Genomic DNA, 15,176 nt, shown 5'->3' on the forward strand with positions numbered 1-15,176 from the left:
TTAAATGGCACTCCACTGGGAGATCTAAAAGATGCTTTAAAGCTAGAAGTAGAGAAAAAGGGTCTCTTTTCCATTTCTTTACCATTCTTCCAGTCTTTACCATTTCTTCCCACACCTGTTTCCCCACTCGAGCGAATGTTATTCCGTTCTCCATTCGGTTTAGGTCACGTTCCCAGGAGTCATCTCTCTTGCCTCACTGTCTCATACTCCACCTAGAAATCTAACGAATATACTCTCCTCTCAGCCTTCAAATTACAGCTCACTTGACAGGCTTGCCCTTTCGGCTATGACAATCTTAAGCAAGCAGTCTTTCTTTCTTGCCTGGGCCACTGCGGAGAGCTTCTGGGAGGTGTCTGCCCCCCCCCCCCACTCTTAAGTTCCCGAGGACAGGTTACTCAGAAGCTCCTAATCTCAGGACACAAACTCAGACGCAATCACTGACCAGATCCTTATGGTCCGATTCTCCCTTTTTTCTCTGCCTTCATCTCCCCAATACTCTCCACTGAGTATTGACTCTTTTCCCTATCCTGGCCTTTGAGCTCACTGAACAAAATCCCACACTGAGCAAAGTCCTACTCAGAGTTAGTAACTACTGTTTTCTCTTTGTTTGAATCTGAAAACAGATGTCTCTGTGGCTCTCCTTACATCCCCCAAGGCCTTTTATCTAAATATTTCGGTAGGGTACGTTTATGCCATTGTGTTTGATATAGAAATATACTCCCAAATTATAGATCAAGTACCCATTTATAGTCCTTCAGTGCTCCCCTCAACACATGACCTTTGCTCATTTGATAATTGTGTGCATTCCCACAACTGAGTGTGAACTTCATCCACAAAAAGACTTTGGTCTCTTCTATTAAATACAAAAATCCCCAACCCTAGATTAGTGTCTTATACATAGTTTGTGCTTAATTAATATTGTCCTCTTGCTGAATTCATACACAGGGACTTTATAACCAGAAAGGTTTCTGTCAGACAATATGCTTGTATTTCCCTTTAGAATACTGGGAGATTTGGCAGCCCTGGGGTGGGGGGTGTCTTCCCAGGCTAACGGCCGTCTGGAGGGGCTCAGGGGCTGCTTCCATCTGACACCCTCTTTCATTTCCTATTGTTCCCCCGTGCTGATTGCGCTCAACCCGGCTCTCTGCGGTGGCATCCAGTCCGGTTTGGATGGCATTGATAAGGAAACTATATTTACTTCTTTCCACAAAGATAATTTTCAAGTAACAGGAATTGTTCTTACTTTTTTTTTTTTTTTTTTTTTTTTTGGTTTTTCGAGACAGGGTTTCTCTGTGTAGCTTTGCGCCTTTCCTGGAGCTCACTTGGTAGCCCAGGCTGGCCTCGAACTCACAGAGATCCGCCTGCCTCTGCCTCCCGAGTGCTGGGATTAAAGGCGTGCGCCACCACCGCCCGGCTGTTCTTACTTTTTAAAATCACTTTATTATAATGAAGTCAAAAATAAAATCCTCACACAGCTAGATTAAGAAAGCCACTCAAGGGAACACTTGCCCATTCCCAAACTCTGTCTGTCTTCCATGAACTTCTCTACAGTGAGACTCACCATTCTGAAGCTCGACTCTGAGTTTTCTACTTTCACTATCAGTTACATTCTTATGCACTTATCAATGCAAAAACAGAATAAGAGACAAATACTATGACACAGTTGAAACCAGAAAGACAACTACTTCATATCCTCTTTTGTGATTCCTGTGCCCTTTGCCTGCATTCTGTCCCCCTTTTTCACCCAGTGTTACCTTTTCTTGGTCTCTTTCCTAAATATTATACCATATACACATACAGATGTTTTTATATGTAACATCTATACATTATATGTTTCTTTCTCTTTTTTTCTGAGTTTGGGCGACCTTAATTAATATTGTCCTAAATCCGTCCATTTTTCCTGCAAATTCACTATTTTACTTTACAACTTGGTAATAATTCTGTTTTTGTATATATACTACATTTTCATTATCCATTTGTTAATGGGCATCTAGGTTGGTCCATTTCCTTGCTAATGTAAGCAGAGAAGCAGTTAACATGGATGTGCAGATATCCCTGTGGTAGGATTTGGAGCTGTCTGGATATATGCAGACCCCAGAATGGCTAGCTGGGTCATATGGCAGTTCTACCTTTAGGTTTTTGAAGAATGAAGTTCCTTTGTATGTGCATTGTGGATACTCTGAAGTTCATCTTTCTTGGTCCTTCCAGGCTGAGCATTTGTGCTCCTTTTTCCTTCCCTCTAGGTAGGCTACTCCTGTGGCCTTGGTAGACCACTAGATGTTAATCCCAAATTGTACTTTAATTGAACTCTGTTGACTTTCAAACTCGGAGGCCAATTACCAAAGGCCACCAATGAGAGTTCTCAGGCCTCTCAAGTCCATCCTGCAAAAGGGGCATTTTCTTCCCACTTCCTAAACGGCTAATCTCACTTCATCTGCTGCTTTCTCTCCTGTGTTTGAAATTAGTAATATCACAAGACAACATGTAAATTTGGGATGGAGACTCCACACTCATCTTGAAATGGATCTCCTTTTTCCTCATTCCCAACATACTTCTTTTCATTTATTTATTTATTTGAGTATTTCATTCATGAGTACTACAATTACATCATTCCCGTCCCCGACTCTTCCCTCTTCGACTCCTCCTGTGCCCCCAACCTCTCTAAAATTTATGGCACTTTTCTCTTTATTATTGTTACACACACACACACACACACACACACACACACACACACACAACTTACTGAGTCAAATTAGTATTGTTTCCATGTGCACGTGTTTAGGGATGAACATTTGAGATTGGATAACCAATCATGGAGCTCATCCCTGAAGAAAACTGATTCTCCTATATTAATTGCTTGTAACTCTTCATTTAGGGTAGGGACTTTTGAAATTTTCCCCATCCACATTGGTAGGTCAGCCAAGGTTGTCATTATACAAGTCTTGTTTAGCTAAGCACATTGTTGAGATTTCATGACTGGAGAAGTCACTGGCTCTAGTGGAAAACCTATGAGTGCCATTCTCCTAAACAACTGTAATTTCTAACTTTATACCTTATACCCACAGATGAGTGCAGCATGCCTGTCACATCCTGAAGACACTATTTAGCAGCTGGAGTCCCTGTCCTCTGGCTCTAACTATCTTTCTGCTCCTTCTTCCATAATGTTTCCTGAACTTTCAGTATAAGAGTGAATTAAAGATAAATGAACTGGGGCCAAGTACCCCAGGATCATCTATTCTCTGTTTTGACCAGTTGTGGATTTTTGTAATAGCCTCTCTCTACTGCAAAAAGAAGCTTTATTTTTCATGAGGGGTGAGAGCTACCCTTGCCTGTAGGTATAAACATATGTAGAATTATTTAGAAATTATGTTGGTTTAGGAAAAAAGCAGTAGTTGTCTGGAGTCTATGACCCCTTCAGCCATGGGTGGTTGGCTAGATTTACAGAACCGAGCATTGAACTCCCTCTTATTGAATAGGAGTTAAGTCCAATAATGTTAGCTACCCCCAAGATAAAAGTGCCACTGTCACTCCACCTGGGAACATGCTGTGTGGTTCTTCGACTTTCCATCCAGGTGTGACTACTACTTCTTACACTATATAAGAGCTAGTCCTTAGGGAGGAGGATTTCAGGTCTCCAGCTCAACTCCTCCAAGTCCTGTGTCCAAAGTATGCTGTATCTTCAGCAATAGGAACTTAACTTCAGATTCTGGGAGGCAACCAAAGCCAGTGCAATAGCCCATATTGTTCTGGGAGTCTCGTGGGTCCCCCTGACCGATTCAAAGGAGGATTTCCCATGCGTGGCACTGGAACTCTTGCTAGATTGTCTATGGCTCTTGGAGGGAGGAGTGTTATTACCCCGTGTATGTCACCATGTTTACATTTTAAAAATATATGTTTATGTATACACTTAAATATATTATGTATTTTAAGTGAGATTATGAAATAATGTGTTTCCCTGTGGCTTTTTCAAATATCCTTAGTGCTATTTATCTCTCTTTCCTCCCCCTCTCTCTGTCTGTATCACCCTTCCTCTCCCTAATTAAAGCTCCCATTTTTCTCCTCCCCATCTTTTTAGCACCTGTGTTCTACTACCCTCCTCTCTAGGGCTCCTTCTGGCCCTCTCCCCATGGTCCCTTTCTACTTTCCTGGCTTCTATGGTTACTTCCGATTATATGTTCAGATCTAAAGGTTCAGACTTGGATATGCAAGTGAGACAAAGCGCACAAGCATTTGGCTCCCTGAATATGGGTTGCTTCACTCCATATAATATTTTCCAGTTCCAACAATCTGACTGCAAATTTCACTTTTCTTTACAGCTGAATTCAATTCTGCTATGTATAAGTTTGATTGTCCATCATCAGTTGCAGCACATCTAGGTTGTTTCCATGTTCTAGCTACTGTCAGTGACCATGGTTAATCAAGTATCTCTATAGTAGGACATTGAATCCTTTGGGTATATGCCCAGGAGATGCAGGGCTGAGTCATTTGACAGATCCATTGTTAACTTTTTGAGATGTCGCCACACTGACTCTCAGAGCGGCTGCACCAGTTTGTCATCCCACCAGCAGTGAGTGAGGGTCCCACCTTCTGTATCCTCACCAGCACTTGGGGTCAGTTGCTTTCCTGATCTCAGCCAGTCTGACTGGGGTAAGATGAATTCCTAATTTGCATTGGCATTTCCCTGATTGCTAAGGATACTGAACCCTTTTAACGCTATTTCTTAGCCACTTTTATTTCTTCTTTTGAGAACGCTCTGTTCAAATCCATAGCCCATTTTTAAACTGGGCCATTTGTTTCCCCAATTCTTTGTTTTTTTTTTTTTTTTGAGTTATTTCTATGGTCTAGATATTAACCCCTTATTGGAGATGTAGCTAGCAAAGATTCCCACTCTGAGGCTTCCTTTCCTTTGCTATAAAGAGATTTTAAGTTTTATAAGGTCCTGGCCTTGATCCCTGAGCAAATGCAATCCTATTCAGAAAGTCCTTTCCTCTGCCTACATGCTGTAGGGCACCCTTTCATGTTCTTCTAGCAGTTTTGGAGTCCCAGGCTTCACATTGAAGTCATTGATCCAGTTGGAGTTGATTTTTGTGCAGAGTGGTAGACATGCACCTAATTTCATTTTTCCATATATGGGCATCCAGTATGGTTTGAGTGCCTTCTTTCTGTAAGGGTGTAATTTGAAGCATCTTTACCAAATGCCACATGGCTGTCACTATGTACACTAATATCTGGGTCTTCTATTTTGTTCCAATGACTTTATGCTTGCTTTTATGCCAGGCCCATGCTGTTTTTATTACTACACTGCTGCAATAAAGCTTTAACTCTGGCATGGAAATTCCTCCAGCAGTGTTCTTTTTGCTCAGGGTCACTCTTTTTGCTCAGGGTCGCTTTGGCTATCTGGGATCTTTGAGGCTTCCCTGTGACTTTTAAGATTTTTTTTTTAATTTCTGTGAAGAATGTCATAGGTATTATTCTCTCTGTCCATGAGCTTAAAAGTTCTTTCCATCTTCTAGTGTCTTCCTTGATTTCTTTCTTCAGAGATTTGAAGTTTTCACTCTAGAGGCCTTTCCCTTCCTCGGTTAAGTGTGTTTCTGAATACTTTACCTTTATTGAGACTGTAATTGTGAAAGGGAGTGGTTCCTTGATCTCTTTCTCAGCCTGTTTGGTGTTGGTTTACAGAAAGACTTTTGTAAGTTAATTTTGTATCCTGCCTCTTTGCTGAAACTGTTAATCATTTCTAGAAGTTTTGTAGTAGCTTTTGGAGGGACCTCTTAAATATGATACCGTATCATCTTCAAATAGGGATAATTTTACTTCTTTCATACATGGATCCCTTTAATTTCCTTCTCTTGCCATATTTATCCATCTATCTGGGGCTTCAAGCACTATGTTGAAAAGTTGTGGGGATATTGAACTGTCTCGTTCATGATTTTAAAGGGCTTGCTTTGACCGTTAGAATAATGTTGGCTGTGACTTTGTCATATAATACTCTATTATGTTGAATTGTTTTTTTCTAATCCTACTCTCTCTAGGACTTTTATCATGAAAGCATGTTGGATTTTATCAAAGACCTTTTATGGACCTATTGAAACGATCATGTGAGTTTGTCTTTAAGTCCATTTATATATTATATTTATTGACTAGCATATAGTGGACCATCCCTACATCTATGTCTAAAGCCAATTTGAATATGGTGAGTGATCTTTTTTCTATGTGCCTATATTTAGTTAGCAAGTATTTTATTGGGAATTTTTGCATCTAAGTGCATCGGGGCTGTTGGTCTATAGTTTTCTTCTGTTGTATTTTTACCTACTTTTATATTAGAGCAATGGGGCTTTGTAGAATGGCTTTGAAAATGCTCCTTCTGTTTCTTTTTCTTTATTTTTGAATAATTTAAGAAGTGGTGGTTGCGGTTCTTCTTTGAAAGTCTGGTAGAATTCTACTGTGAATCCATCTGGTGCCAGACTTTGTTAGTGAGAAGGTTTATTATTGCTGTTTCCGTCTTCATTGTTGCTGTTGTTGTTGAGGTCACTGATCTCTTCTTGGACAGGTATTCTAACTTAATGGAGCATAGGTTTTTAAAAATATTCCATTAGAACATTCTAAATTTCTTTGGTGTCTATTGCAGTATTTCCCTCTTGATCTTTTTCCCTCCTTTCTTTCTTTCTTTTTTTCTTTCCTTCCTTCCTTCCTTCCTTCCTTCCTTCCTTCCTTCCTTTCTTTCTTTCTTTCTCTCTCTTTCTTCTTTCCTTCCTTTGGGTTAACTCAGCTGAGGGTCTGTTGAACTTGGCTATCTTTTCAAAGGACCAGCTGTGGGATTTGTTGATTCTCTATACTGTTTGTTTGCTTCTGTTTCATTCATTTCTACCCTGACTTTTAGGATTTCCTCCATCTCCTGGACTTTGATTCAGTCTGTTCTTCTTCTGAGTGCTTTAGCTCATCATCAAGTGGCTTGTTTGTGTTCTTCCTAATGTTTTAATGCGTGCACTTAGAGCTGGAAACGACTGTCTTATGACTGCTGTTAGTGTCTCCCAGAGGTCTGGGTATGTGTTCTTTTCATCTTCCTTTATTTCCGGGAATGTTTACAACCATCTTGATTTCTTCTTGAACTAACTCACCATGTAGTAATCTGCTGTTTAATCTCCATGTGTTCGGATAATTCCTAGAGATTCTTTTCTGTTTATTTCAGACTTTATTGCATTGTGGTCAGATAAGATATACAGAATTATTTCAGTTTATTTCATTCTTTGAGATTTGCTTTGTGTCCGAGTAAATGCTGTTTTTCAGTAACTTACATGGGCTTCTCTTCTTTCTTTATTTTTTTGAAGGTGTACTTTATTATCTCCCATTGAAAAGGTGAAATTAAGGAGGCCAGCACTCCTAGTAAGAGTTAACTGATCTCATTTATAAAAGAAGACAGTGACTTAGGAAGCAGCCATTATGCTCATCTTTGCTAACTAAAATAAAAGGTGAGTTGTCTAACTACATGTTAACTACATGTTAACCACAGTTTGTGTGGGTTTAGTGAAATAATATGAGAAACAATCAAATCTAGTTCTTTGACTTATTTTCCTTACTGACTGAACATGACTGCATTTTCTTTTTCCCTCTTATTAAAAATAGATTCTTTTCTTATACACTATAGCCTGATTACAGTTTCCCCTCCATCTGCTTCTCCCAGTTCCTGCCCACCTCTCCTCCCATCCGGATCCACTCCCTTTTCTGTCTCTCAGTAGAACAGAACAGGCTTCTAAGAGATAACAACCAAACATGACAAAATAAAATATAAGATGAAACAATATCAAAGTCAGACAAGGCAAACCAACAGAAGGAAGAAAGCCCCAAAAGAAATCACAAGAGTTAGAGACTTGTTCACACACTCAGGAGTCCCATACAGATACTAAACTGAAAGTTTCAATATGCACACAGAGGACCTGGTGAAGACCCATACAGGCCCTGTGCTTATTGCTTCAGTCTCTGGGAGCCCCTGGGAGCTTTGCCTAGTTAATTTCGAGGGCCTTGTTTCCTTGGTGTGCTCCATCCTGTCTGCTCTTACACTCTTTCTGCATCCTCTTCCAAGGGGTTCCCTGAGCTCTGAGGGGAGGGATTGGATGAAGACAACCCATTTTGACTCTCTCCACATAATGTCTGGCTGTGAGTCTCTGCATTTGTTCCCATCTGCTGCCAGAGGACACTTCTCTGATGATGACTGAATAAGACACTGATCTATGAGTACAGCAGAAAATCATTACGAGTCCTTTCATTGACCCCACCCCTTTTTTTTGATCAGTAGTGCTTGGTTTTACTCTAGGTCTCTGGACTATCTGGTCTCTGGTTCTTGGTCACCCAAGCAGTATCAGATATGGGTTCTATCAAATCAGATATTGGTTGGTTACTCCCACAAGCTTTGTGCCACTGTTACCCTAGCACATTTTACAGGCAGGACAGATTGTAAAAGGTTTTGTGCCTGGGTTGGTGTTTATGTTTCTCTTTTGGTGGCCTGCAGAGTACCTTCCCATACCAAAGGCACTAAAACGTAGGGGTGAAGGTTCTATGAAGGTTCCATGTTCAGTGAGTTGTGGGGGTGTTGTCTGTAGCAATGGGGCCTTGTTGTCAGTTTGGGGAGAGCAACCTATTGTCTTGGCAACAGCCTGGGCGTTTACGTGGGCGTCTAAGAACATGTATTCTTTAATGTATGTTTGGGTGGAATATTATGTAGATACTGGTTGGGATCATTTGATGTATGATGTCATTTAATTGTGGTGGTTCTCTATTACTTTTTTTTGTCTAGATGGCCTGTCTATTGAAGAAAGTAGAATATTGTAATCACCTACAATTACTGAGTTGTTAGAGTTAATATGGGTCTTGAAGTCCAATAGCATGATTTTTATGAAATTGAATGTTCATGAGTTAGGTGTAAATATGTTCAGGACTGTAATGTCTTCTTGGTTAATCATTCCCTTTATTAGAATGAAGTTTCCTTCTCTATCTCTTCTGACTAATTTTAGTTTGAGATGATTTTGTCAGATGTAAGGATAGTCATACCTGCTTGCTTCCTGGTCCCATCTGCTTCTAACCTTTTCCCATCCTTTCGCTTTAAAGTAGTACTTATCTTTGAAGGGAAGATGAGCCTCTTGTAGATAACAAAAAGATGGATTTTGTTTCTTAATCTATTCAGTTAACCTGTGCCATTTGATTGGGGAATTGAGGCCGTTCATATTTAAAGTTGCTATTGAAAGGCAGGTATAAATTGCTGTCATTTTCTTTTTCTTTTCTGTTTGTGTTCTTGGTTCTCTTTTGTGTCTTAGTAATAATAATTTTCTTTTCTTTCTATTGTCTCTTGGCCATGTTCATGCCTCTCTTCAGTTTGAAGCATTGCTTCCAATATGCTTAGTAGAGATGGTTTAGTAGACATGAATTCCTTTAGCTGTTTATATCACAGAGAGTTCTCCTTTTTCCTTCAGCTGTCACATATAGTTTTCCTGGGAGTAGTATGGACTGTTATGACCATACGGACTGTAGCGTGGTCTGTTAGAATATAGAGAACATTGCTCTAAGCCAACCTGTGGGTCATGATCCCTTTGGGTGTTGAACAACCCTTTCACAAGGGGTTACCTAAGACCATTAGAAAACACAGATATTTACATTATGATTCATAACAGCAAAATTATAGTTATGAAGTAGCAATAAAAATAATTTTATGAGGAACTGTATTAAAGGGTCACAGCACTGGGAAGGTTGAGAACTACCCACACAACTCACTGAACATGGAATTGCTCTGAGCTCTTCTGGCTTATAAAATTTCCTTTGAGAGGTAAATTGTTTTTCTTAGAGGCTTTTCTTTATATGAGACTTGTAATTTTTTTTCACTTATAGCTTTCATCAAACAATCTTCATTCTGTATATTTAGTGTTTTAACTATAATATGCATTATGGGGTTCTCTGTTCTTATCTATTTGGTGCTATGCACCTTTGTGTTTATATTGGTATGTCTTTCTCTAAGTTGGGGGAGACTTCCTCTTTGATGGTTAAACAGATACAGTCTATGCTATTCCTGGAATTCTCCCCCTTCTATGCCTATACTTCATAGATTTGGTCTTTTCGTGGTGTCTCAAAGTTCTGCATTTTCCTTTTATGTTTTTCTTTTAATTGCTTGAGTGGTTCCATTTATCTACTTTTTCTCTCATTTTCTATCTTCTCCTTGATCCATTCTATTGGTGAGGCTGTCCTTTCTGGTTTTAAATTGGGTTAGAGTTCTTCAGTCTTCATTTCTGTTTGAATTTGTTCAGTATTTCTATCTCTATATTGAATTTACTTTGGAAATCTTGAATTGTCTTTGTCATTTCATCCAGCCATATATTGGTGTTTTCTTGAACTGCGCTCAGGAGTTATTCCTGTCATCTTTAAGGTGTTTGCCTGTGTTCTCTTTAAACCCCTTGAATTCTTTGGTCATCTTAGTGATTATTCTTTTAAGTTCTATGTCCTGGGTTCATCTAGGCAATTGTCATTGGAAAACATCTCCATGGTTTTGGAGGGGGACATATTGCCTTGACTGTTGATATTGTTTGTGTTTTGGGAATGTGACCTGGGCATGTGACCTATGTCAGTTCTTCAGATAATCAATGTTTTTGTTTTAATTGGAGAAATGGAAGTGATTCCAATTCAATGGTTACTGAGAAAGCATGCAAAAGTGACTCCTAGCTGGGTCAAGCTGGGCTGGTGTGCACAATGCAGGCAGGCAGGGACCTGAGCACTCACCAGGCTAGGATGGTGCACAAGTCACATGATCCAAGCTAGGCCGGAGAGTGTGGGAATGGTGCAGGTAGGCAGAGGACTCTTTAGCCTATTTTTCAGTCATCAGCCCTGTGTTTCATCTTCTAAACTCCTCTTTTTTTTCTCTCAACACCAGTGCTTTTCTTTCTCAGTCTCGGTAATAGTCTTTGAAGTAAACTGCTTGTCTTAAAGTCTCCCTGCCTTCACCCAAGTCCATTACAATCCATGTTATTAACATTACAGTTTAAAAAATTATTTTATATCTTATGTAGGCTTAACTCTTATGGTTAGAATCTAAACCCTAATCATTGTATCTAAAGCCCTTCAGATCCACTTCCTGTCTGCTTTCTCCCGTGTTACCTGCTTCTTCCTTCCACATACCCTGCATTTCTTCTCTTCTTTATTCTGTGCTCTCAACACCTCAGGTACTTTGCCTTTTACCTACAGTGGCTTTCTGGCACATACCTGCCTGACTTCTCTCATTTCAGGAAGTAAATTAGCCGTTGACATCTCTGTGAAGTCTTCTGTCCTACTTTGCTGCCCTGTTGCTGTAATAAGACACTGAACAAAGGCCACTTGGGGGGCAGAGGGGGTTTATTTTAGCTTATAGGTTACATCCCATCATTTGAGAAGCCGCAGCAGGAGCTCAAGGAACCTAGAGATAGGAACTGAAGCAAAGACCATGGCGGAACAGAGCTTACTGGCTTGCTTCCAAGCACATGGTTAAGTATGGTTCTACTACAGCCCAAGCCCGCCTTCCCAGGGCTGGTACCACCCACAGTGGACTGGGACCTCCTTCATCAATGAGAATTAATGAGATACCCCACAGATCAATCTGACGGAGGCCATTTCCCAGTTGAAATTTTCTCTTCCCAGACATGTCTAGGTATATGCCAAACTGACTAAAACCAACAATGACGCCTTCTGCGACTTCCACACAATGGGCAGTGTTCTATTACAGCATTCAACAATGGTATGTACTTGATTTTGCCATTAGACCATAGCCTTTCAAGAACAAAGATTCAAGATTAATCTTTTTTAAAATCTCTGCAGCTGGGCTGGAGAGATGGCTCAGCCGTTAAAGGCTAGGCTCACAACCAAAAATATAAGAGTTCGGTTCCCAGCACCCACGGCTGTCTCTCCAGCCACCAAACCACGCGGGAGGCCCGGAGAAAAAAAAAAAGAAAAAAAAAAAATCTCTGCAGCTAATGCAATTGTATGACATACAAGATACGCTCAATAAACACAAGAATGAATGGATAAAAAGCTGGATGGATAGAGATTTAGCTTAATCTGATGCTCTTTCGTGACCAGTCTTGACCTCAGGAGTATGCACTCATGGCTCTATAATAATAAAATCATAAGATAAAAAAAAATCACACACCCCTTTTATCATATTCTTTCTTTTCTCTTAACTCCGCCCAGATCCTCCCCCATCCCTATGCACCCAACTCTGTGTACCCACAAACACAGAGCCCCTTTGGGGCTGGCCTCCTTGGGCATGGGGCCTCCCTGGAGTGTATATACTCCGCTGAAGAAAACGGATTTTCCCTCTCCTACCAGCTATTAATTGGAAATAGCTGACTTCTTGGTTAGGGGTGGGTCTTTATGCCCGCTTCCCCTTCTCAGCGCTGGAATTTTGTGTGGTTTAAGCCTGTGTCGGTTGTACATGCTGTCACAGTTACGAGTGCATATGTGTATCAGTCCTGCCGTGTCTAGAGAGTGCTATTTCCTTGGAGTCATCCACCACCCTGGCTTTTACAATCTTCCTGCTTCCTCTTCGGCTTAGACCCTTGAGCCTTGAGGGAAAAGTGTGATAAAGACTGCCGGTTAGGGCTGAGTGCTCCAAGGTCACTCGCCCTGAACTTTGTCCAGCTGTGGGTATCTGTGTTCATGACCATCAATCAGTCATACAATTAAATCAGTGATTAAATGACCCTCAAATATTCCCAGGAACGATGAGTCACAAGATCTGGGTGTTGTATATGATGTATCATAATAGTAAACATATTATATAGCTAAGCTATGCAGACACATAGAACAATTGAAAGCCTAAAACTCATAGAAACTCACAGGCAGCAAGTGTGGCTTAAAGAAAACATGTGAAGTATGAGGAAAATATACCTACCATTTCTATAAGATGCAAACTCATTTTCCATTTAAAATTTTATCTAAAAAAATACAAATAACAACCCAGCTTCACTAATTCTGTGGTTTCTATTAGTACATAAAAACTTAATACTTGTTCCATATAAATTTAAAATCCTTCCTCCTCTCATTAAAGCATTTCTTGCTCTCCTAGAAAGTTATATTAAGCAATGACGTTATTACAACTTTTGATTGCTGTCAACGACTGATCTCGGTTCCACTGCTATTCATTGAAGAATGTGGCACTCCCATAACATTCATTTGTATCCACTGTCCATTTCCGTTTTCAGAATGACGTCTTATCCATGTTTGACGATTTAGACTTTTTTTTCCCTTGTCTGAGTCACCACCAGGATGCCGTTTCATGTCTCATTCCTTCTACAAACTCCTGTGGCACACCCTGGAATTGTTATCGTCTGAAGTTGTTTCAGACATGAAGACAGTTGTTGTAGACATCAGACTCTGGGTAACCTTTAACTAATTACTCTAGTTTGTCACTGGTTACCGTCACTAAGACCTGCAGTTCAAGGCTGCCTCCTTTAGATCGCCCTCTCTTCCTGTCTGCCTTCATTCCTTCCTCCCCTGATTGACATCTGTAGGGCTGTTTCGACTTCCTTATTTTCAATGCCCTTACCTGCCCTGTCTGCCTCTTCCACTGTACCTTCCTGACAACACACAACACCGAGCCCTGTGGATTCCACTTTAAAATCTTCAGAGAAAAGAGGAGCGTTAAATAGACAGATGCTCCACCATCCTCCCAAGCACTTTCCCTGACCCTCTGTGGGGGATTTTCTGTTCTAATTATCAGGTATAAGGCAAGCATCAGTTCCCCCACCTAACACACACACACACTGAGATTGTACTGAAAGGTCAATTCCCGCTATTTCAAGAGAAGGAGGAATTGCCCCACCCCCACCCTGCACCCCTTTTTCTCATCACATTCCTTAGCTCCAGCAAGGCCACACCTCTGCTGAAACCTCCTCCTCACAATGATACTTCTCACCAAGCTGTTAGCAGATGAGTAAATACAGGGCAGAACACACTTTTTTATGGGGAATGCTATCATGTAAATCTGTCCTGATTTTCAGAGCCCCTGCTTTTTCAAACCTATTCGGTAAAAATATTCACTTCAATCTGACAGAGCCCGATCCACCTTTGTGGGTTGGTCTGGCCATGTGATACCGTGCCCAGTTCACAGATAACACACACACATGGAAATGACAAGAAGGGATGATGGCCAGTGATAGAGAAGGGAGGCCAGGAAACGGGAGAGAAGGAACGTGGGGATGAGGTTCAGTAGAAAAGAGGACCTGTTTCTCTTGCTCTTGTCTCTACCTCAAGACCTAATACAAAATTTGAGACATCATAAAATTTCAGAGTTACTGGAGACAATAGAGAGAGATGAAATGGAGACCGCCTCGATGTGAATACTTTTGTCTGTGTTGTGTGTCAAATGTGTTTGTATTTCCCATTGACAAAAGCAGACAATTCTTGACCTCATCTCTTTTCTTTGGCTTCCTATCTATTCCTTATGGAGTTCAGGAAAGACTCCTACAGTCTCCATTTATTCTTGGTCCTGAAGTTCTTGGACCACTGATAACTTACAAAATAAATATGGGCCCTAGCGTGTGTCTGTCATTCCGCCCGAGTGCTGTGTTCTTTGACGTTTATCTCCACTCACATTTAATACTAAGTTAATAGACATTTTAATCACAGGAACCAAACTGATATTGGCATCCTCATAGTGTGTGTGCTGCCAGCACAAACCCACCCTGTAAAAGAGGCTCACCATTGTTGAGACAATTCTCTTCCACGTCTGCTGAGAAGGGAAAGTAATCAGCAGTAGCATCACACAAGATCGTAGTCCCCAGAGCTGTTGACCTTCAACTGCCTGCTCTAACTTTAAGATCAGAAACTCCCGATGTGTCCTTCTAAAACCTGTGTGAAATAAACCAGCACAGAGCAGCTAGATGGGAGGAATGACTGAAGCCCATCTCTATTTAAGAGACAGGCATGGATCTCTATGAAGAGAGATCTCCATTCGGGATCACACGAGTACCTACGTCCTTTTACAAATGCCAGTTTATTCATTTGTACCAACGAGCCTGGGGCCTTGCAGATGCCTTAAAGCACCTCTTTGGGATCCACTTTTCATCACTCCAAGCCTACCCTGCGCTTCCACACTTCACCTCTACAAGTTGTTCGTAGCTTCCTTTCCGTCCACTGCAGAGCATGGTGTTGTCTGGTTTCTTTTC

General features: G+C 40.8%; 1 long non-coding RNA gene across 2 annotated transcripts in view; it reads left to right on the top strand.

The window, feature by feature from the left end:
• The window catches only part of LOC121821232 (uncharacterized), a 57,953-nt gene that overhangs the window by 13,261 nt on the left and 29,516 nt on the right, over positions 1-15,176 (top strand). Inside the window, exons 2-3 of one of the 2 annotated variants that reach the window (XR_013043227.1) lie at positions 6,033-6,098; positions 7,329-7,461. The exons of the other annotated variant lie outside the window; for it this stretch is intronic. This is a non-coding gene — a long non-coding RNA (uncharacterized LOC121821232). Of the gene's footprint in view, positions 1-6,032; positions 6,099-7,328; positions 7,462-15,176 lie in introns of those variants that run through there. 2 annotated transcript variants of the gene reach the window in all.

This window comes from Peromyscus maniculatus, chromosome 11 (assembly GCF_049852395.1).
Source record: "Peromyscus maniculatus bairdii isolate BWxNUB_F1_BW_parent chromosome 11, HU_Pman_BW_mat_3.1, whole genome shotgun sequence".
NCBI lineage: Eukaryota > Metazoa > Chordata > Mammalia > Rodentia > Cricetidae > Peromyscus > Peromyscus maniculatus.